General features: G+C 41.2%; 1 protein-coding gene across 4 annotated transcripts in view; it reads left to right on the top strand.

The window, feature by feature from the left end:
• Positions 1 to 23,811, top strand: part of KLF12 (KLF transcription factor 12) — a 440,360-nt gene that overhangs the window by 69,409 nt on the left and 347,140 nt on the right. The window contains exon 1 of one of the 4 annotated variants that reach the window (XM_024753928.1): positions 11,340 to 11,387. The exons of the other annotated variants lie outside the window; for them this stretch is intronic. The gene's annotated coding sequence lies outside the window, so the exon portion shown is untranslated. Of the gene's footprint in view, positions 1 to 11,339; positions 11,388 to 23,811 lie in introns of those variants that run through there. 4 annotated transcript variants of the gene reach the window in all.

Here is a 23,811-nt window from a genome sequence, read left to right as displayed (position 1 = left end):
TTATACTAACAGAGTGCTCTGGTTTTAAAAGGCATCCTATAGTAGCTACCATTTTGATTGCTTTAAATCTGTCTCCTCGGAGTAGAAAACCTACTGTAACCTATTCTTTGAGAGTCCAGTGAATTTAGTTGGACCCTTTTCAAAAGCGACGGGAGGAGGTCAGAGCTCCCTCCCGGGCTCTGGGGCTGGGCAGAGGCTAGGGACAGCTGGCCCCAGCCTGTCTCTGTCTCACTGTCTCGAACCTGCTATCCTGTTGCACTTTGTACCTCTTCACACAAGCACTCAACCCCTTGTCCTTGCTTTTTCCTTTTTATCAGAAGACCATGTAGAATTAACTTTATGAAGATAAGGGAAACTGAAAAGTTAGACCTCCAGAAACAAAAAAAAGCTTGGAATTGAATACTAGACCATATTTTAAAAGTTCTCTTGTCAGGATCCAACAACTTGTGCCTGGCCACCCATCGTTCACCTTGACCCTCCTTCTCTCGCCCCTTAATGGCTCCCAGTAAGTTGAAAAAATAATTCTGAGCTCTTAATGTTATGCAGAGCACTACAACTTTCCCTGACCCTGGTGCCCAGTTCTGAATCTCCTTTTGCTTATCTAAAGAATCATTAATAATTTCTAACTCCAAATCTTTGCTTTCCCCTTTCTCTTAGAGGCCTCACAATGAAAGGGGAAGTAGGCAGAATTTTTCCCACTGAGTTGAATTTCATCCCCCTTCCCTCCCAAAGAAGGCAGACATGGCTTTTATTTTTCCAGTCCTCTTTTACATGTAGAATTAAAGCCAAAACAAATTATGTTAATCTTGGCTTTTTGGTTGAGTAGATTTTGGATGAGTTGAAGTTTACTGTAACTTTAAAAAACGTTTTTCAGTTTGACAGTATCGTCGGGTAACACAGTTTTCATTTTCACAGATTACTTTTCTGAGCCTATTTGCAGACCAGAGCATGACAAATACACAAATAAGTTTCACTTCTTTTCTCTGCATAGGAAACTCTTCATGTTAAGTGGGATTCTTCTACACTCAAAGGGATATACTGCATAATTTTATACCTAGTGCCATATAAGTTGGCTTTCTTATTCATCACACACCATATGCAGTGTTATTAATCTTTACTGTAAGTAGAATGACAAGTGAGCAATAAAAGCAAGCCTTAAAAAACTACCACCAAACATACAGGAAAAAAAGTATCCCCTAACAGATGCTTCAGAAAGAAGTGACAGTCAGTGAAATTTGGGTTACATGTATGTTGCATAACTGATGCCCTGGTGTGTACCCTCAATACGGTGCATGGTTTTCACTTCAAATCCTAGCTTGGGCTCCATTCTTTTCTCCGTTTTCCCCTCCATCTCTCTCTTTTCCGTCCTCTCCCATACTTCCCACACCTCTTAACTCCTGTTAAAAACATCTTCTCTGGGCGGGAACCGTTTGCCCCTTTCCTCTTCCTTCCCACTCTTCAGGCAGGTGTTCCATTTGTCTGTATCCGTGGTCCCAAGCATGCCCATCGTCTGTATCCGTGGTCCCAAGCATGCCCATCTTCCCTGCGGTGGGTTGAGAATAGCTTTTAAAGTGGTTGGGCCCCACTCACGCTTGGTGCTTCCTGTCTCTGTGTCCTCTGCCTTCCTTGCCCATCTGTACAATCCACTGTTGCTCTTGGGGTGGTGGTTTTGGCTATTGTTATTCATGCCTGCTTTGCCAACTGCACATTGGACTCATTCCTGGGCCTTACCATGCCGCCGTTTATCCTGGTCCTGGGCTTGGTGCTTTATAGCCTTTGCTTCCTGGCCGCCTGCTGCCCGGAAAAACTGTGTTTGGGGTGGATCGATGCTGTTGTTTCTCTTCTGTCACGGTTGCTTATCCATACCCTCCTACGTTAAATGAAAACCCCTCTTTGGATGCATCTTGACTGTTTCATGTGCTGGGCCACAGTGGGCTCTGCCTGCAAAGAAGTTAAGACCTGCGCAAAGGCTGAAGGGCCTTGTAATATTACCATGGGAAGTAGGTTAAAGAATCTTGATTGTGCCTACAGTCTGTTTTCGAGCTCTGGAGATGAGCATCATATGTGCACAGTGGTGTAGAACCACACTTAACTGGGGCAGCAAGCCTTGTTGCTTTCTGTTACATCTTGTTAAGAATCAAGAAAGTAAAATTTACAAGTATCCTCAGATACTTTAATGGCAAAGTAAATGCCTTGCATTGATTTGTTATTGTGGCCCATTAGCACAAGCATCATGTATTCTTTGCTTCTAACAAATTGCTTTGCAGCCAGGGTTTTTCTTTTTAAAGTCATTTAAGTGAATGGAATGGATTTGAGAAGTAGAAGTCTAAACTTCTAGCTTGCTTGATGCTAAGACTGCAAAGCATTTTGGTGAGAGAGTAAGGGGCAGGATTTGACTTACTAAAACTTGCAGTTGACTTTTCTTTGGTAGTTTCTCTTGACATGACTTTCCTGGTGATTTTTATTCTAATTTTTAATTTATTATTATTATTTTATTAGAGTATAATTGCTTTACAATGGTATGTTAGTTTCTGCTGTATAACAAAGCGAATCAGCTATATGTATACATATATTCCCATATCCCCTCCCTCTTGTGTCTCCCTCCCACCCTCCTATCCCACCTCTCTTGGTGGACACAAAGCACTGAGCTGATCTCCCTGTGCTATGCAGCTGCTTCCCACTAGCTATCTATTTTACATTTGGTAGTGTATATATGTCCATGCCACTCTCTCACTTCGTCCCAGCTTACCCTTCCCCCCACCCCATGTCCTCAAGCCCATTCTCTTATGTCTGCATCTTTATTCCTGTCCTGCCCCTAGGTTCTTCCGAACCATTTTTTTTCTCTTAGATTCCATATATATGTGTTAGCATACGGTATTTGTTTTTCTCTTTCTGACTTACTTCACTCTGTATGACAGACTCTAGGTCCATCCACTTCACTACAAATAACTCAATTTCATTCCTTTTAATGGCTGAATAATATTCCATTGTATATATGTGCCACATCTTCTTTATCCATTCATCTGTCGATGGACAGTTAGGGTGCTTCCATGTCCTGGCTATTGTAAATAGAGCTGCAGTGAACATTGTGGTACATGACTCTGTTTGAATCATGATTTTCTCAGGGTGTGTGCCCAGTAGTGGGATTGCTGGGTCGTATGGTAGTCTATTTTTAGTTTTTTAAGGAACATCCATACTGTTCTCCATAGTGGCTATATCAATTTACATTCCTACCAACAGTGCAAGAGGGTTCCCTTTTCTCCACACCCTCTCCAGCATTTATTGTTTGTAGATATTAATTTTATTATTTTTTTTGCGGTATGCGGGCCTCTCACTGTTGTGGCCTCTCCCGTTGTGGAGCACAGGCTCTGGACGCACAGGCTCAGAGGCCATGGCTCACGGGCCCAGCCGCTCCGTGGCATGTGGGATCTTCCTGGACCGGGGCACGAACCCGTGTCCCCTACATCGGCAGGTGGACTCTCAGCCACTGCACCAGCAGGGAAGCCCCGCTTGTAGATATTTTGATGATGGCCGTTCTGACTGGTGTGAGGTGATACCTCATTGTAGTTTTGATTTGCATTTCTCTAATGATTAGTGATGTTGAGCATCCTTTCGTGTGTTTGTTGGCAATCTGTGTAACTTCTTTGGAGAAATGTCTATTTAGGTCTTCTGCCCATTTTTGGATTGGGTTGTTTGTTTTTTTGATGTTGAGCTGCATGAGCTGCTTGTAAATTTTGGAGATTGATCCTTTGTCAGTTGCTTCATTTGCGAATATTTTCTCCCATTCTGAGGGCTTTCTTTTTGTCTTGTTTATGGTTTCCTTTGCTGTGCAAAAGCTTTTAAGTTTCATTAGGTCCCATTTGTTTATTTTTGTTTTTATTTCCATTCCTCTCAGAGGTGGGTCAAAAAGGATCTTGCTGTGATTTATGTCATAGAGTGTTCTGCCTATGTTTTCCTCTAAGAGTTTTATAGTGTCTGGCCTTACATTTAGGTCTCTAATCCATTTTGAGCTTATTTTTGTGTATGGTGTTAGGAAGTGTTCTAATTTCATTCCTTTACCTGTAGCTGTCCAGTTTTTCCAGCATCTGGTGCTTTTTAAATATTTAGTATTGTCATCAATGGTTACTTTCCTGGGGCATGAGAAGTTTTGTTCAGTGTTATCCATCCTGCTGGATGCCCTTGAGCAAGAAATTTAACTTCTCTTTCCCTGCCCATAAGATTTTAAGTATTATAATTTTTCCCCACTTTTTTTTTTATAGGGATGTCATGATGCTTTGGAGTAGAGTTCATGCGTCGATACAAAGTACAGTATAATGGATTTTTATTATTTTCTTTAAAGTCAATCTTTGCTCACTAATTTTTAATTAGGACAGCGGTGCATTGAAGATGTTTAAGCTCGTGAGTCATTTTTCCTAATAAGATAATAGGCATATTCCTTTTGCTTTTGTTTTTTTATTTAAAATTTTTTTACTTTCTGTTGCAGTATAGTTGATTTACAGTGTTGTGTTAGTTTCAGGTGAACAGCAAAGTGATTCAGTTCTACGTATGCATATATCTATTCTTTTTTAGATTCTTTTCCCATATAGGTTATTAAAGTGTTGAGTAGAGTTTGCTGTGCAGTAGGTCCTCGTGTATTCCTTTTGTTTTTACTTTGGCAAATGAGGAACAAGCAGTTCTGTCAAGAATGGAAAGTACTGGACAGTGTCCAGAAAATGAAAGCCCCTGAGTTAATGTAGTCGGTAAAATATGCAGGCCCTCTACTATGTTCAGAACACCAAAAAATTCCATGAACGGTGAGTCGGCACGGCCGCGAGAATGGCCCTGGGCTCTGATCTTGAAGTTGACTCGCATTAGCTCTGTGCTGGTGGGTAAGTCATGAGGTATTTTCTCATTTGTAAAATGAGTCATTTCAGTTTGCCAGCCCCAGAGTTCCCTTGTGTTCTGTCATCTTGAAACCAAGTATCCACTTCCCTGCCTTTTCCTGCCCTTCCCTGCTTGCTCCTCCCGCCCGTGTCAGGTCTTGGACTTGGCCCCTGCAAGGGAGCTGATGCAGACCTCCGTGAGCTGAGTCTCTTTGGCACTAAAGTTGCTGACGAAGAAACTCCAGCTCCTGACAATAAGGCCCTCAACTTTTGTTTTTTTTTTTTGTATTCTGTATCATGTATAAATTATTTCTGGCTAAAGCGTCTAGAAGTTTAAATGATCACTCTGAGTTAGTTGCTTTGACTTCTTTTTATGAATTGTCCTAGCTGTTTTGCCTAGCCTGGTGGTTGTAAGTCTTTGGAGTTACGGATGAACTTTCTGTGTTTGGTTTTTAACCCCCTTGGGTCTAAGAATTTTGATGCTGCGAGTTGTCTGAAATACATGTTGAAGATAGGAGCAGCTTTAAATTTAACATATCTTAATCCTATTTTATATGATGGAATACATGGAAAAGTTTACTGGGATTGGGATATCATATAAGAAATTATAAGTTAAATTACTTTTTTTTCTTTGGAAGTTTTGAATTTTATTTTAATTATTTTATATAGCAGGTTCTTATTAGTTATCTATTTTATACACATTAGTGTATATATGCCAATCCCAATCTCCCAATTCATCACACCCCACCCCACCCCAGAGCTAATAAGCCTTGAAATGTTCCTAAAAATACTCTTTAGTCACTAGTCCCACAAAATGAGTTTGTTCTCTCGTTTGTCAGCGAATATGAGTCTCTAGTCTCATTTACCCTTCTGAAGAGTCACAGTGATATGCCAAAAGATTTTCTGCTTTTCCTCCACTTCATCTTCCTTCTCGACAATGTAATAATATAATTTTAAAGCAATCTTTTTAGCACATTTTCTCATCCAGAGAGGTTCATGCAATAATTTAAGTTTTCACACATTCATTCTATACTTACTGAACATCTGCAGTGTGTGAAGTCCAGTACCCACGTAGGGAAGCTCCACTGTTTATATATATATATTTCTTTTGCGGTATGCGGGCCTCTCACTGTTGTGGCCTCTCCCGTTGCGGAGCACAGGCTCCGGACGCGCAGGCTCAGCGGCCATGGCTCACGGGCCCAGCCGCTCCGCGGCACGTGGGATCTTCCCAGACCGGGGCACGAACCCGCGTCCCCCGCATCGGCAGGCGGACTCTCAACCACTGCGCCACCAGGGAAGCCGTGTTCTGGCTGTTTTGAAGCCAGTGAGGGCAGTGTGTTGAATAGTGAACAGCGCTAGCCTCTGACTGCTTGGCTTTTCATCCTGCTCCACGGCTTGTGTCTTTGGCCAGTCTTTACCTTCTCTCTATGCTGGTTTCCTCCTCTATGAAACAGGGAAGTTAACTCTGTCTCACAGGGTTGCTGAGTGTTAAATGAATTAATACATGGAAAGGACTTAATATGGTGCCTGACACATGGTAATCCTTATTGTTTATTATTATATTACTATCATTCATTAATAGTAGTAATGGTACTGTTGAAAGTGGTATTTCTTGCCATCATGATTCTTGCAGTTTCATGGGAAGTTGGGAGTTCTATTATAAGGAATATGTATTAAGTATAAATTCTGTTTGGAATACAGGTTTTTTAACATGTATTTTTAATTTTAAAAAAGTTTATACAGTGTGTTTTTTTTTACATCTTTATTAGAGTATAATTGCTTTACAATGGTGTGTTAGTTTCTGCTTCATAACAAAGTGAATCAGTTATACATATACATATGTCCCCATATCCCCTCCCTCCAGCGTCTCCCTCCCTCCCACCCTCCCTATCCCACCCCTGCAGGCGGTCACAAAGCACTGAGCTGATCTCCCTGTGCTCTGCGGCTGCTTCCCACCAGCTATCTGTTTTACGTTTGGTGGTGTATATATGTCCATGCCTCTCTCTCGCTTTGGAATACAGTTTTTCACCACAAATGGCAAATGAGATTTTTCTCTATAAATATTATATTTAATAGAATTAGGTTAGATAATAACCTACTTTGATACATAGTTCATCCTTAATTATTTTGGATATTTCAGTTTATACTAGCAAGTATCTGAAGATGCTCATTGTAAACATATGGACAAAAAAAATCTAGATAATAGAGTTTCCTGAAACAATGGCTTTCTACTGATGAGGTGTAAGTTAGTATGCATGTGCTTTTAAAATTGTTGCTGGTATGACTGTGGTGGATGGAGAGCACAGGGCAGCTGGGAAGACTGCAAAGATTTTAGAGGGAGAGCAAGGTGTTAATTGGCAGAGATGATGAAGAGAGGCCTAGCAGCTGAGGAGTGGAGCGTTTTGGAAATTTGAGGAAGAAATGAGCAGATTATATGCAAGGGAGAGGAGGCTAGTTGCCCTGCAGCTTTTCCTCTCAGCTGTGGCAATGGGAGAAAAGGACAGACACCAGGAAGGGTGACATTTTCTAGAAGGGATTATGTTTGATTCTTCTTGATTCTTTACTCATGGCTGTGAGTGGCCTACTCATGTCCAAGGGACACTGCCTTTAAAATTTAGGGAACTGAAATATAACGGAAACTTGCTTCGGGGAAAGAATTCTCCCATTTGAATTGTGTGCGCTGTGATCCAGGCCAAGATGATGGGGTGTGATGTTGGGCGGGGTAGGTAGCCTGCTTCCTTGGCTATTAATGTGATTCTCAGCTTTGATAAATGGACCCTTTGTGATTTCCTTTCCATGGAGTGTCAGAAAACTTATTTTCAGTAGAAGTAGTCTTCTCAAGGTGGGGACCAGTAGAAAACTTACAAAAAAACACAACAGTTGATTCAAAACTGTAATTCTCAGAATTATCTACTGGGCAGCAGATGGGTACCACGAGACTGTTTGTCTACGGCACCGTATCCCAGAGATCGACACTGTATACCACATTTGTGATGCCACATAAGGGCCACTTTAAATTTGGACTGTCTTCCAGTTTCTGGGCTTAAAAGTAACCTGACATTTATAGAAAATTTTCTAGTTTAATTCTCACAGTTACTCTAAGCAGAAGTTACAGTATCTTCCTTTTTTATGCATAAGGAAAATGAGGCATAGAAGGTAAAATATTTATTTTAGGTCATATACCTAGAAGATTTGGGAGCCAGACTTGAAATCCATGTCTTCTGATTCTAAATCTTCTTTTTTTTTTTGTACTTGACAGCACTTATATTTCTCTCTACTTCATCCCAATTCTGTCCGTCTTTCTGTCTTTCTTTGGGGGTGGGGTTTAGTGTTGAGCAGTGATGGTGTTTTTGATCCTCTGCTGTAGACAGTTGAGTCCATTGTACTTTACCTCCCTTACTGCTACCTGGAAGACTCCTCTCCTGTTTCAGTCATTTCACTTCCTTTGTCTTTGACGCCCTCTTACACTCCTCTTCCCCTGGTCACGCCCTGCTTCTCACAACCAGCCAAGCACACATTCCGATGTGGCATATGTCCCTAGATGTGCAGGAGCCCTTGCAGAGTTGTCAGTGGTGTTTGTAAGCGTGTGTGGTTGATTTTCATACGTGGTTCTATGTTATAAAACTCATTTCTCTTTTTTACGGTTCTCACCTAACACTGTATTTTTAAGTTGTATCTACTTTGGTATCAGTTCTTACTTCTGCATAGTATTCTGTAACATTCACCTATTATATTTTACTTTTCCATTCCCTAGTGTATACCTCCATGCCTTCAACTCCCATTACTACAGTGTTGCCTTCAACGTTTCCAAACATGTATCTTTAAGACGAGTGATCAGATAGGGCTTAAACATACTTAATTTCACTAATGACTGCCATATTTTTATTTTATTTTTTCCGTAATGGCTCTACGAGTTTAAACATGCACCAGCTGTGTGTCAGATTTTCCCTTGTTCCAAATCACTGCAAAAACTTGATATTATTCTCCTTTCTCATTCTACACCATTCTGATAGATATGAAGTAATAGGTGGTTGTTCTGCTGTGTATTTCCTTGATTTCTAGTGAGTTTTAACCTCTCTCCTACTCTCTCTCCCTCATTATGCTATCCTTTGCTTTTTTATGGAAACTCATGCTCATTAATTCTTCTTGGACTGTTGACGTATCGTTCTGACTGGCGCCTCTGCCTCTCATTCCCCAGTGCCCCTTGCTCAGCACTACCAGATTCATCCCCCTAAATGTGTCACATGGATCTTCTACCCCAAATCTCTTAATGGCTTTACATCCTCTGTGTATGAGGTCAGCTCTTCTTCTGTGAATTGCCCGCCCCAGTCTGGCCTCACCACCACGGTGTGGTTGGTCCATGGTGTTTTCTTAGTCTCGGCTCCTACAGTCCCCCATGACCCCTGACACATGGTAGGGTCTCCTCACTGTGCATTACTCCACGTGGAACGCCCTCCCACATCTGTCCGGGATCCTCATTTTGTTTCTTAGTTTTCATTAAAATTTTGTTTGCACATAGCTTAAACAGTCAAATTGACCAACACAGCTGGGTAAGAAGCAGCAGCAAGTCTTTGTTTTCTTCACCCTGTTTTTCTGTCCTCTGAGGAACTACTCTCTTTGTTTCCCTTAGTGTTCGCCCTTACCTGCCGACTTCCCAGTGTGTAATACAGGATTGAGCCCTTTTCCTCTCCACACCCCCCTGCCTGCCCCCACCAAACCCACAGCTTTGCTGTCTCTCCAGTGTAGTTGTGTCAGCTTTGGTTCAATCCATATTAAGTGTTTACGTAATTAAACCTTTGGAGACACTACTCAAAGCTGTGCTGTGCTCAGCGTTTACTCTTCCTTTCTTATAAATTTTGTCTGATTGTTTGTTTGTTTACCGAGTTTTGAATATTCTTATCATTGCTCCAATCCCCGAGTTGTCTGATTCTCCTCTCTGTGCGTTTAGATTCCTGGGGTGTTATGTCAGATCCTTCTTCTTGGGGCCTATGGTGCTGCCCTGCCTCGTGCACAGCTCTGGTCCTGGGGCCCCATAGCTGTCAGTTCCTTCCCGTCTCTTGAGCCCTCTATTCCCTTATCTCATGGTTCCTCCTCCTTTGTTTACCTCCTTCTTTGCTGTGCATCTCTTCCTTCCTGAGAAGGGTCCTTGTAGGAGATGTAAATTTTTGACACCTAGCATACCTTTAATTTTATATTTCATTGACAGTGTGGTTCGGTCTGGAATTCAGGGTTGGACGTGATTTTCCTTTGGGATTTTGAAGGCATTCCTCCACTCCAGCTTCTGTTTGGATGCCGTCATGATTCCCAGTACTTTTGTTGATGACCTTTCCTCCCCCCGCCCCCCTTGCTTTTTCTCTCTCTCTGGAATCTTGTAGAAGTGTCTTCCTGTTGCAAGTGTTCTGAATTTCTCAATGGTGTGCCTCTGTGTGATCGGTTTTCATCAAATTTTGCAGTTTCTATCATTTGCAGCTGGTTTTATAGTTCTGTCAACTTTTAAACCCTTGTTTTAGGGAAATTTCTTTTTTCAAATGCAGAAATCCCTTGTTATCCAAATTGATTCATTTACTGAGTTCCCATAGCAAGCAACCAGAGCGGAACGTGTCAGAGGATCCAGGAATAGTGTTTCCTCCAGAGAGTACTACCTCAAAATTTATTTTCATTATCTATTCAGTTCCGGCAACCAGAGTTTGGGGAGCAGGACGGTTGTGTTTGTTTGATGCCGTCCTCATCTCCATTTTCTGTTTTCTCTTTAACTCCCATATTCCCACGTTGCACATCCTGGACTTCAATTCCAATTTTCTTCAATTCCAGTTATTGTTTTACTCCTCCTTTGTGTTCAGTTCTGCTTCTGAAAGAGCATGTCATCATCATCTTCCCATCCTCTTATTGCATTTTTTTACCGTCACATTTTTAATTTCTAAAAATCGCTTGTTCTTATAGTAATCCTTTGTTAATGATGTCCTCTTGTTTTTTGAATGCATTTATAATCACAGTAATCTCTGGTTGGAGCACTCAGCAGCTTCCTGTAAGCTCTGTACTGGAATGTGGGCTTCTCAGCAGAGTCACCTCCCTGGGCTACTACTTGTGGAGCCCCAGATGGCAGGGAATATCTGTAGGCTTGATTCTAGGACCAATTAGGTTCTCAAAGAAAGAGCTTCCAGACTCCTGCCTACAGGTATATATAGACCAGGCAGCCATTTGCAACCTGACTGGGAAGAAAACTGGACATGACACCTCAGCAGTCTGCTCCCCCCGTACTCTGTTCTCCGTATGACTCCCTCACTCACACGGTGTCCCTGGACTCCTAGTAGAAGCCCCGTGTTTTCCTCTCTCCCGAGAGTGAACCACCGGTCTTCTAGGATTGGGGAGGGCGGTCGTCTGTGTTCAATAAGGTAGGGCATCTGGAGATCTAAATAATTCTTAGAGGGATTCTCGGCCAGTTTCCCTTGATATAGCTGAATTTTACCCCCTTTTCTAGAGTCAAGTGGAGCTGACAGCCTCCCAGATCCTGGAAGGTTTTGTCGGGTAAGTGAGATTGCTTCTCAGTTTTCCTCACAATTGGCTTAGCTTCATTCAGCTTTCTAGGGTCTGCTAAATCATTTACCTTTCTTCCATCTGCTTTCTGCCTTTCCAAATTTTTTTTTTGCTGTGATTGACTCATCTCACATTCTATGCCAAAAGAAAAATCTATTACCTCTCATTTTATTTGAGTAGAGGAGAGAGTGAAAGTCAGTGTGTATGATCAGTCTGCTCTTAATCCCAAAGCCATATTCTTGTTGGCCATTTTTGTTTCCCTTTCTGTCAATCACGTATCCATATGTTTTAGCAGATTTTTCTGTTGAGTCTCTTGTCTTTTTCTTTGTAGAATTTCTTTATATATTGTAGTGTTAATTCCTAATTGAATTTGTATCCTTATGTTAGCAACTTGGGCCACATGATAAAGCTCTACTCTCAAAATTTTGATTTTCTAAAATGTGAAATTAGATGCTCATATTGTTGGATTCTAAATGTGTCATTGTTGTGTGGGATTCCCAAAATGTAAGTACTGCAGTGATTTAATGCCTTAAAGTTTCTTGCTTTTAAATTACAGTCATTGAAAGAACACCTATTACGTAGTATATGATTTGTATAAGTTAAGTTGCCTTAGTTGGAAATTGTAGACACCCAGATTGGCAGGGACTGATTGTCCCAAAATCTCTGTTCTTTCCTTCTTCTGTGGCAATAGAATTTTTAGTTGTGTGCGTGGCTGCCCAGAAGAAAGGTGACTGACATTTTCTAGCCTCTAAATGCGTCCGAGTAAGTTCCAGCCAGTAAGAACTTACTGTAAGTGGCTGCTACGAACCCACCTGTAAAGTCACCTAGTGCATTCCCTTTACCTCACATCTTCCTCCCTTCTTCCTTTCTGTGTGTGACATGTGATGCAATGGCAGGAGGTCTAACTGTAGGATTAAACTCATGAGAGGGGGTCTGACTCTAGGAATGGTGATGCCGTGAGCTAGAATGTGCATGGTTCTGTAAGACTTGGGGGAGCAGAACTTCCATACCAGCCCTTGACTCTGCATTCTGGATGCTAGAGATAGAAATTGCAGTCATGTCTAAGCCACTGTCCTTTTAAGTTTGCTGACACTTGCAGCTAAACCCAATCTTAACTGATACACCACCTCAAACTTGCTTAATCAAAAACAGGTTTATGGTTTATTGGCTTACGGAATGGGTCCATCCAAGAGGTGAAGCTGTTTTTAAGTCGTGCCCCATGCAGCAGTTTAAATTATGTCATTAGTGCTCACTTCCTCTATTCACTTTTCAGGTTTGTCGCTTCTGCTTGCTTTATCCTCAGACGGTTCAAGTGTGGTAACTGCATGGCTGCTGGTTGCCTCTATCATAAAGACAGTTATATTCTCAGACAAAGAGCAAGCACTTCTTCTGATAACTTAACAGTTGTTCCTGTCACCTGTTCTCTAAACCAGTCAGAGGTGACCGTGGGGGAGAATGCTCAGATCAGTTAGGCCAGGGTCACATGCGCATTCCTGGGCTCCAGGCGGAGGGACATCTGTACCCAAACACACGGACTAAGCAGAATTTCTCTAGGATGAAGCAGGGCTGGTTCCGAGAAGATGCTGGGAAGAGAAATATTCTATATGTCTAGTTGCGTTATGGATAATTAATCTTCATATTGCTGTGATTTAAAAAATATGTAAATTTCTTGCTTTTTCTGTTTTTCAGTAGTCCTTTCCAAACAATGCAATGAATGTTAAAATGAATGATTTTATTTATTAGGCAAATCGATGACAGTAAAGAAATAAAAAATGAATGATGTAGTAAAGAAGTACGAAGTATTCTTTGCCTATATAGAATACAGTAGTAAGATGATCAGATGAAAATATCTGTGGTAAAAAAAATCATAATAATGTTTTCTAAATAGAGGTCATTTCTATTAGTGATAATTAAGCATTCCTTATTAGAGTGTTTACAGTATATCTGAGCAGACTGCCTCAACTGTAGTCAAGAAACAACCTTATATGGTTCAATTCCAATTTGTAATCTTTGCAAGTAACTCTTCTTTTTCTCCTGTGAGCCTCTCGAAAGGCCCCACGCAGTGTCACAGCTGACCCCAGTTTCTTTTTATCAGGTGGAAAAGCAAATCTCTAAGAGCCCCTCAAAATGAAACGGAATATGTTGTTCTTTTGGAAAATAAATGGAAAAGTATAATTTTAAAACATGTTTTAAGACTACAGGTGTTGTAGCTTGTGAACAAACTAAATACTTCTATAACCTTTTTTTTATGGCTTTATTGAGGTGTGATACACACAAAAAACTACATGTAATTAATGTATATAATTTGATGAGTTTGAACATCTGTACACTCATAATACTGTCATTATAATCAAGGTAGTAAACATATCCATTGCCTCCCAAGAGTTTGTGTCTCTTCGTTATATTTTTTAATGGTTAAGAACACTTAAAATGAGATGTACCCTCTTAAGATTTTTTATTTCCTTTTTCTTTTTGGCTGTGTTGGGTCTTTGTTGCTGTGCGCAGGCTTTCTTTAGTTGCGGCGGCAGGGGCTACTCTTTGTTGCGGTGTGCGGTCTTCTTATTGCGGTGGCTTCTCTTGTTGTGGAGCACAGGCTCTAGGCGCATGGGCTCAGTAGTTGTGGCATGTGGGCTCAGTAGTTGTGGCTCGCAGGCTCAGTAGTTGTGACGCATTGGCTTAGTTGCTCCGTGGCATGGGGGATCTTCCCGGGCCAGGGATTGAACCTGGGTCCCCTGCATTGGCAGGTGGATTTTTAACCACTGCCCCACCAGGGAATTCACTTAACATATTTTTAAGTGCACAGCACGATGTTGTTAACTGTAGGTACTATGTCGCACATCAGATCTCTAGAACTTGCTCATCTTGTATTACGGTAACTTTATATCCATTGAACAATAACTCCCCTTCCATAAACTTAAAAAAAAACTTAGCCTTGCGTAGAAGATTAGTCAGGCATTTTTAAAAATAAACTTTATCTCTGAAAAACTTTAAATTTACAGAAAAAAAAATGTGATGATAGTACAGAGAGTTCTCATACACCCACGCCCAGTTTCCCCTGTTACAAACACTTTACATTTCTATGGTATGTTTATTACAATGAGTGAATCAATATGGATACATTATTGTAAGTTCATACCTGATTCCCATCTTTGCAGTTTTTATCCACTGTCCTTTTCCTGCTCCAGGATCCCGTCCAGCACCCCACACTACATTTTGGGGTCATGCCTCTTTGGCCTCTCGCGGCTGTGGCAGTTTGTCAGACGTTCCTTATATTTGATGACTTTGACAGTTTGCGGAGTACTGGTCAAATATTTTGTAGAGTGAGTCTCAATTGGTATTTGTCTGATGTCCTTCTCATGGTTAGTCTGGGGTTATACCTCTTTAAGAGGAGGATCACAGAGCTAAAGTGCCATTGTCATGACATCAGATCAACAGTATATGCTGTCAGAATGATTTATCACTCTTGAGGCTGACCTTGGTTACCTGGCTGAGATAGGGTTGGTCAGGTTTCTACACTGTAAAGTTATCCTCTTTCTTTCTTTCCTTACCGTTACTTCTTGGAAGGAAGTCGCCCTGTGTTCCCTACACTTGAAGAGTGGGGAGTTGTGCGCTTCCTCCTTGAGGATGAAGTGTACACACAGATTATTTGGACTACTTCAACTCATGAGATTTGTCTGTTGTACCTTATTTATCTATCTGTCTATTTTTATCTATCTAAACACATATTAATATAGACTCAAGGTTATTTTATACTTTTGGGTTATAATCTAATACTACTTATTTATTTATTTATTTATTTTTGCGGTACGTGGGCCTCTCACTGTTGTGGCCTCTCCCGTTGCGGAGCACAGGCTCCGGCCGCGCCGGCTCAGCGGCCATGGCTCATGGGCCTCGGCGCTCCGCGGCACGTGGGATCTTCCCAGACCAGGACACGAACCCACGTCCCCTGCATCGGCAGGCAGACTCTCAATCACTGCGCCACCAGGGAAACCCCTAATACTACTTAATTTTGCTACTCAGATTGTTCTAGTGTTGGCATTGGGGACTCTTTTAGTTGGTCCTTGTATCCCTTTGACAAACCCCCTTATTGTGTTTTTGTGTGGTTTGTTTGTTTGTTTTAGCCATGCAGCACAGCTTGTGGGACCTTAAGTTCCCTTACCAGGAATTGAACCCGGGCCCTCTGCAGTGAAAGCGTGGAGTCCTAACCACTGGACGGCCAGGGAATTCCCTGTTCTTTTTTTTTTTTTTTTTTTTTTTTGCCTTTTGTCTTTTCTTCCCTTTACCCTTGCCTTTTCCTCTCCCTCCTTTTCTTCCTTACTTTCTGTCGCTACAGATGCTACATACTCATTTTATGTATCTCCTGCCTCAGTCCTAGAATCAGACATTTCTCCAAGGAGACCTGGTTCCTGTTATTAGAGAATGATACTAGAAACCAAGATCTGGGTACACGGTGTGCTTGTTGCTGCCGGGGCGTTTTTATTATCCCATTTTACAGATGTAAAGTTGGAGATCCCAAATAAAAATGGTGGCAATGGAAGAGGGTAGAAGTAGTTGTGGTCACATTGTGGAATAAGAGGCCTTGTTTCTGGGTAGTTTTTCTTCCATTCCTCTGCAGTTGGGAACTAATAGGTTTTTCTCTCTCACTGATGTTTTTGTGAGGTGGTTTATTTTCCTGGGCCCTCTCATGAGTCATTTATCTAAGGGCAAAGTGTAAGAGGGTTTTTATTAATGTTCTGACTGGAGGAGTTATTCATTTATTGACCACATCATTTTTTTTTCTTTTTGCAGTTTGCCAAAAAGGCATAAAATGAAATATGATCTGCTCAAGAGTATTGTTTATTGTTTCTGACAAGACTAGAATCCTTACAGGATTATTGGGAAACATGGAACCCTTTAGGAGTGTTTAATGGATGTAATGCTCTCTCACTCACTTCTTTCAACGTAAACAGCAGTTGCTCTGAGGACTTGCCTAATGTATTATAACTAGATCCATAGCCCAATTTTTACATTTCAGTCTTTATTGAAAACATAAATATTATCTGGAGTAGAGAAATGCCAACCTTCCTCAAGGAACGCTTACTTAGAGAAAAATTTAAGCCCACTTTGTCTGTCTTTGTACAGCACATACTACTTTTGTCCCTTTTCGTTAAATAATTAATCAGTGCTCTTTAGAAATGGGAGAGTGGTAGCTTTAACTGGTTGTCCTGGCCAGGGACCAAGATACTTCTGTAATCTGGATTTACTGTATTTTAGTAAAATATCAAGAAACACTGAAGCCATTATGGAAGTAGAGAGTGTACACACAGTCATGCACACACACAGGTTAATTTCCATTTTTCCATGAGGCCTTCTGTGTGTCTGTTAGGAAGTTGGAGTGAGTTCTTTTGTCTCAGTTTCCTTACTGCTGTGTTAGCCTGGACAGAATGGCCCTCCATCAGGCCACAATGAATTATCCTGTCCTTGTCCTCCTTCCACAGACCCATATTTAGTCATCACTAAACATATTCTGTTCGTTCTGTTCTTTTGAAGCATGTGAATGCATTAATTTTTTTTTTTTTTTTGTGATACGCGGGCCTGTCACTGTTGTGGCCTCTCCCGTTGCGGGGTTCCAGACGCGCAAGCTCAGTGGCCATGGCTCCTGGGCCCAGCCACTCCGCGGCATGTGGGATCTTCCCGGACCGGAGCACGAACCCGTGTCCCCTGCATCGGCAGGAGGACTCTCAACCACTGCGCCACCAGGGAAGCCCAGAATGCATTAATTTTTGATGTTTGAAATGGTTTAATTTGTCAAAGGATGAGGTTCTTAATTTTATTTTCCTTCTGGCCATTAGGGGACTAATTAGAAAAGCTTGAGCAGTGCTAGACCCGCATTTCATACAATCTTTCACGTTTACAGAGGTAATGAAAAAATAATATTTCACAAAGGGAATCTCAGTTTAACCTTGTGGAGAGGCTCTTCAGTCAGTTAGTCGGACGTTGCTTATCATGCATGGAATGTTATTCATACTTTTCTTCTTTTCTTTTGTATTTGGATGATCTTGAGAAAGATCCTGATGAGTCTTTGCTGCTTTCTTGACACTCTGATTCCTGTTTTACACAGTTTCTCCCTACTTTGTTGTGTCTCCTGGAATATCTGGGTACTAGAAAGTCCCAGCCCATAGAGAGCATTGTGCTGTCTCGGTTTTAATTTGTGCCTCAGTTAATGCTTTTCTCATGTTCATTTAAGTGCTTTATGAGTTTCTTTTCTGTGAAGCATAGATCTAAACTGTTTGATTGAATGACATGTTGCAAATATTTAATGTTTCATATTTATGAGGTCCTTCTGAATTATTTTATTACTCTTTTGGACATACTTATCAGGTCTTAATTGATGTTAAGACTTGGCAATCCATTAAGGCCTCTTCAGTCAGTTCAAACTCAGGCTGTAGCTAGGATCCCTGTAGCCCTAACTCCTGCAGTGTTCAACATAGCTGAAGCAAAACAGAGATCCTGTTCTGGGTTTGCTTCTTTTTTAGCAGTCTTTTGGACCCTCTGACCTTTTGATTTCACTGTTACAGTAAAAAGCATGGAATATTGCCTGGCCCTGGGAGATGCTACCAGGTCAGATCCATTTTCAGGACTGGGTCCTTATGCTGTTAATTGCACGTGAGATCTTATCTATTAAGAATCAGCCAGTAGATAATCTCACTCTAAATATTTAAGTAAATTATTAATAAATCATATACATTCCGGAAAATAGTAGTAGCAAACACTTATATACTGTAGCACTTATTTAGCATATACATGCTTTATATGAAGGAGGTACTATGTCATAATCTTTATTTTGCAGATGATGAAATTATGGCCCAGGTAATTTATATACTTTGAATACATTCACACAGTAACAAGGCAAGATTGGACCAAGGCATTCTGACTCCAGAGACTGCTATAAAAGCTTGACTGTCCTGCCCTGAGGTCTACCCCTTTCTTGGGGATGGGGGCAGGTGGGGAGAGAGAGAAGGAGGGGGTGGGGAGAGAGGGTGTGTGTGTGTGTGTGTGTGTGTGTGTGTGTGTGTGTGTGTGTAATTCAGAGGCCTGGGGAATTTTATTGCCATATCTTTGATGTTGGATTCCTTTTTCATGAAGTTGAGCCGTGGGTGTTGGTGATTTTGATAATGAGTTTTAGGAAATCACAGTTCCTGAGATCACTGGAACTGCTGGAGTTCCTGCCTCCCCACTCATCAACATTTTAGCCCCATTTACACAATGCTTGCATTTGAGAAGAAGCCAGCATTTTAACATGAATGGTCAAGGTCAGTTCCATTTGATAAATATTTATCAGTCATCTCCTGTGCACTGTGTTCACAGGATATGTCCTTGCACTGGGTGGGACAAGGCAAGCCTTACCCTTACATAAGATACGTCCATAATAAATACTCAGGTGAGTAACTGCATTGCAAGGCATATGAATGGTACAAGGTATTCTGGGGGTTCAGAGATGGTAAAGAATTAGGACATAATTTCTTTAAGGAAGTTGCTTTCGAGCTAAGTTGTGAGATGGGATTTTTGTCAGATATTTGAGGTGGAGGGAACCAGGTGATCAGTGGCGCTCAGGAGGAAGGGTGTGCATGAGTAGTCGCGTGTGGTTGTTGGGTCCCATGTGTACGAGGTGGGGAATAATTCTGTGGTTTGGGGTCATGATGTGAATTTCATTTAACGGCACTCTGGATGATTGTTGTGGCAGTGAGAATGGAAGAGAAGGGATCAATTTGAGAGTCATTCTCAGGACCCCTAAGACTTGACAACTAATAAAATGGAAAAGATCTGGGAGGAGGAAGGGGGGTTCAGGGTGGTGTCAGGCTTTTAAGTCAAGCAGACTTGAGAGGGGGGATGGAGATCAGAAGAGCTGGTTTTCATTTTAGCCTGCTTGCTGAGGCAAGGATTATTTCGATATTCGGTATAAACATTTTTTGACCACCTCAGCTGTTGAAAACCTGGGTCATACGACCTAATATTGTTTAAAGGGAGAGGGGACAGGTCCCTAAAGGCGTCGTGGAGAAAATACCTCTTAATAACAACAGCTTTGTTATGTAGCACATTCACTGTTTCTGAATGAGGTATTCTAAGAGTCTCTTGTTCAGTCTTAAGTGGCTTGAAAATAAGGGAGAGAAGCTGTAGGCATACTGACTTTGGCACCGAGTTTATAGTACTGGAGTCCACTTCATTCCTGAGACTGTTCTTGGCTTGATGGAGGCTCCAGAGGTCTAGAGGTCTCTGGAATCCTGTGTCCCAGTCTAGGACTGTGGATGTTCAGTGCAGCCACTTGGAGCATCAGGTTTTTTTTTCAGGAGTGATGGGCGGTCTGCGCGCACAGCCCTGTGTCTCATGCACAGGCTGCGGAGAGCATACCTTTCTCGCTTCCTTGTAGATGCTCTCCATGATGGCACGAACCCTGTCTGCTTTGGATGGCTGTTGCGTTTTGGCACTTGGCTCCATGCCAGATACATGGTAGAAAAATAGAAGTGAAGAGATGATGAGTTGTTTCCCATAGTCTGTGGCAGATTAAGTTTTCAAACATGGTATTCTGATGGCTCTTTATTAGGGAAAGTGTGAATTAAGGAACCTATATGTCTGATTTACCATTTATGTATTCCAGTATGTGATACCCGTAGTTGAATTATTTCAACCAGAATATCTGTTTAACACTATACTCAATTTTTGACATTCATGAGTTTTTTTCCCGCCTGCAAGAGTGTCTTGGTTTTTATTGGCCCACTATACTTATGAATATATTTTTGATCAGCTTATAAGCGTCCACAAAACAAAGATAAATAAATAACCCTTTCTTATTGGGGTTGCATTGAATTGATTATTATTGGGGTTGCATTGAATTGATATGACATGTTTTTGGAGAGAAATGACATCTTCAAAATAAAAAAATATTTTCAGTCTCATAACTTGGTATCTTTAATCACTTATTTAGGTCTATTTAATGTCTTGTGATAATTTATTTTAGATAAGAAGTATTTTATTTAATGGAAACAGTAAAAATTCTGTAACATAGTAAGTCTTATTAATTTTGCCTGCATATCATTTTTTATAGTTTTATTGAGATATAATTGACAAACATCACTGTGTAAGTTTGTGTACAGCATAATGGCTTAACTTTATATATATTGTGAAATGATTATTGCTGTAAGTTTAGTTAGCATCCATCAACTCATGGATACAGTAGAAAGAAATAGCAAAAAAAAAAAAAAAGAGAGAGAGAGAAGAAGAAAGTCTTTTTCCTTGTTATGAGAACTCTTAGGGTTTGGTCTCCTGAGTTTGTTTGTTTTTAAATAAATTTATTTATTTTATTTATTTTTTATTTTTGCGTTGGGTCTTCGTTGCTGTGCACGGGCTTTCTCTAGTTGTGGTGAGCGGGGGCTACTCTTCGTTGCGGTGCGTGGGATTCTATTGCAGTGGCTTCTCTTGTTGTGGAGCATGGGCTCTAGGCATGCGGGTTCAGTAGTTGTGGCTCGCGGGCTCTAGAGCTCAGGCTCAGTAGTCGTGGCGCATGGGCTTAGCTGCTCTGCGGCACGTGGGATCTCCCCAGACCAGGGCTTGAACCCGTATCCCCTGCATTGGCAGGTGGATTCTTAACCACTGCGCCGCCAGGGGAGCCCCCTGAGTTTGGTTTTTGAACAAGCCGTACTGTGTACTTTATACAGTGACTGTAAGATACTGTTTTATATTGATTTTTTGGACGATAGGTCATGTGTGAAAGTTTCGGGGCAATGCAGGTGGTACTGTGTGTAAGTCAGGAGTTTTGTGTAGTCAGCATTGCCATCTTTGCTTCTGCCTCCTTGAGTCCAGTGATCATCCAAGCTGAGGCTAGAGAGATTGGTAGAATTTCCGTTTTTCTCTTAATTGTGTTCAGTTTTTGAAAGCTAATATTTGTCCTTTATTATTTTCTCCTATTTCCAAAAGTAAGATTTTTTGTAGTAAATCTTTAATAAGGCCAAAGCACAATAATGGCATTATTTCTTTGTTTAAAATTTTTTTACAGAATTATGTTTTTTTGTGTAGCAGTTTCCAGATATAATATTAGAAGTATGAGGGAACCCAAGGATTTGATTAGGCCAACTTGTGAGAGGGACTGATAAATAAAAGTTAAGATACTGACATATTGTTAATGGAAAATCAGAATCAGGGAGGAAGTACCTCTTAAATAAAAGATCATATTGATTTAAAGTGAAATTGTTTGCTTTTACAAAAGTTTTCCAGGAAAGCACGTAACATGCAAAGTGAATCCATAGCTGTGTTTTAAAGAATAGCAACTTCTATTCCAAGTTAATATTCTTTCTTTATCACCCCTCAGTTTTACATGTTTTAAACTAAGCTGTAAATTTAACTTGAATAATTTTAACATTTCCAAAGACATATCTCAAAAAGCAATTTAAAGGAAGCATTGACATTTTGAAGTCAAACACAACCCCCTTTCTTATGAAAGCAGTCAGCTTATTTTAACTGAACATTTATTTGCTCTTAAGATAGAAATACCTTTAGCAGAAACTTTTCTCCAGGGTTGAGATGTTTTAATGATGTGAACCTTACGTTAATATGACCATTTTATTCTGGTCGTACATAGTCATTTATTTTGTGAATGGAGTGGTGATTGGCAAATACATTTGCTTTCGTGTAAAGCTTGACTATGACGTGTACCAGCTGCAGACCCTCACATGACCTCTGCGCGTAGAGTACCGTTGTACCTTCTGTTCCCTCCATACCTTGCTTTCCTGGTGGATGACCAGGCTGTGAGTTTCTCAAGATCAAAGGTGATATCATTTCTGGGTCTATAGCCCTAGCATGTGCAGCAGTGCCAGGCAATAGTATGTGCTTGATAAATTGAATGAATAGGACTAAATGTATGTCTGTATAGCAAACAGTGTTTGCTACTGACAGGTTTTCTTTCTGAAAAATTTATTTTTAAATAATTATAGGTTCCTAGGAATTCTCCTGGGTCTTGTACAAAGCACATCTTGTATCCCTTTACCCAGTTTCCCTCGGTGGTGACATTTTGCCTGACTGTAGTGCAAAATCACAACCAAGACCTTGGTCCCATCTGCAAAGCTTGTTCAGATTTCACTAGTTTTACATGCAGTCATTTGTGTGTATAGTTCTGTGCAGTTTTGTCACATGTGCAGATTTATTTAACTGCTATCACAGGCAGAAGGCTTCCTTGTGCTACCCTTTCATTGTTCACCTCCCTACCCCCATGCAACAGGTTTTTAACAGTGCCGACTCTGCTTTGCATTCACTTATGCATTAACTGTGGCACGTAAAAGAATTACGTTTCTGTTCAAGAGAAGGGAGCAGCAGTGATAGCATTTGTGATTGTTCCCCAGTCTGTAGGTCATCTCTCACCCACGAACAGTTTACATCTTTGCTATTTTAAAGAAACATTACCTTAAAGTTGGCTTCCCCAAAGTTAGGAACCATCAGTATTATCATCATGGGGGTCTACTCCCATTTGTTGGAATTTAGAGACCGCATGGTATATTCATTATCCAGAAAATGTGTGAGGTTGCAAAACATAAATAGAATGCTAAACATGGGGATCCGCAGTGTTAATGAGTTAGATACTGACAGGTGAATCTTAGGAAATGATCTTGAGACCGAAAAACTGATGCAATCTCATGTGCCCTGAATGGGTGTGTCCAGTGGGTTTTCATTGGTGTGACCACGGATCCCTTATGCATGATGGAGGCTCTAAGGATGGATGCATGCAGTAGGCTTAGTGTGTCTAAACGTGTGCCTTTATGTGTTGAAAGGGAATCTGTCCCTTGGGGTGAATATAGCAGGCTGGTCGCTGATAGGACCACCTATGTTTATATAAGTATGGAGGAGACTTTTGGTGTAGAAGGGAAAAAACAGATGCTTGTGGATGTTTTCCTTTAGGAAGTAGCTTGAAATTTTGAAAATGAATCTCAATACAATAGAGATTGTATTGTATCTCGTGTCTGGGTATGAGAGAGAAGGCAGTGTCTCTCCTCCTTCCCTCGCCTACTTATTCTCTCGCATTTCATTTCATTATGCTGGAAGGCAAAGTGGTGGAAGTGGCTTGGGAGTTTCATCACTGGGAGTGAAAGGACCCTCCCCTGCTGACTCTTGCTTCTTGCCTTTCTTCCTTCTCTAGCCTCTCCCTGGAGCACCTGCTGGGCCAGGAGCTATTGTGAAAGACCTGTTTGGTAAAGAAAAGCCTCCAGGTGACACTCCCCAGATCTGGGATCAGAAAAGTACTGCCACTTCCTCAGGGTGAAAACCCTGCAACCTGTCCTGGGCACACTGAGCCCCTGTTGGGCGTGGAATGTGGGTTTGTGCGTGCGCTCTGAGCAGATCTGGGAGTCTGCAGGTGGGCGTGGGGATACCACGTCTGGGTTAGTGTTTGGCT

This window comes from Neophocaena asiaeorientalis, unplaced genomic scaffold (genome assembly GCF_003031525.2).
Source record: "Neophocaena asiaeorientalis asiaeorientalis breed wild unplaced genomic scaffold, Neophocaena_asiaeorientalis_V1.1 scaffold212, whole genome shotgun sequence".
NCBI lineage: Eukaryota > Metazoa > Chordata > Mammalia > Artiodactyla > Phocoenidae > Neophocaena > Neophocaena asiaeorientalis.
The sequence above is the reverse complement of the archived record's forward strand: the minus strand, read 5'-3'. Positions and strand labels throughout refer to the sequence as shown.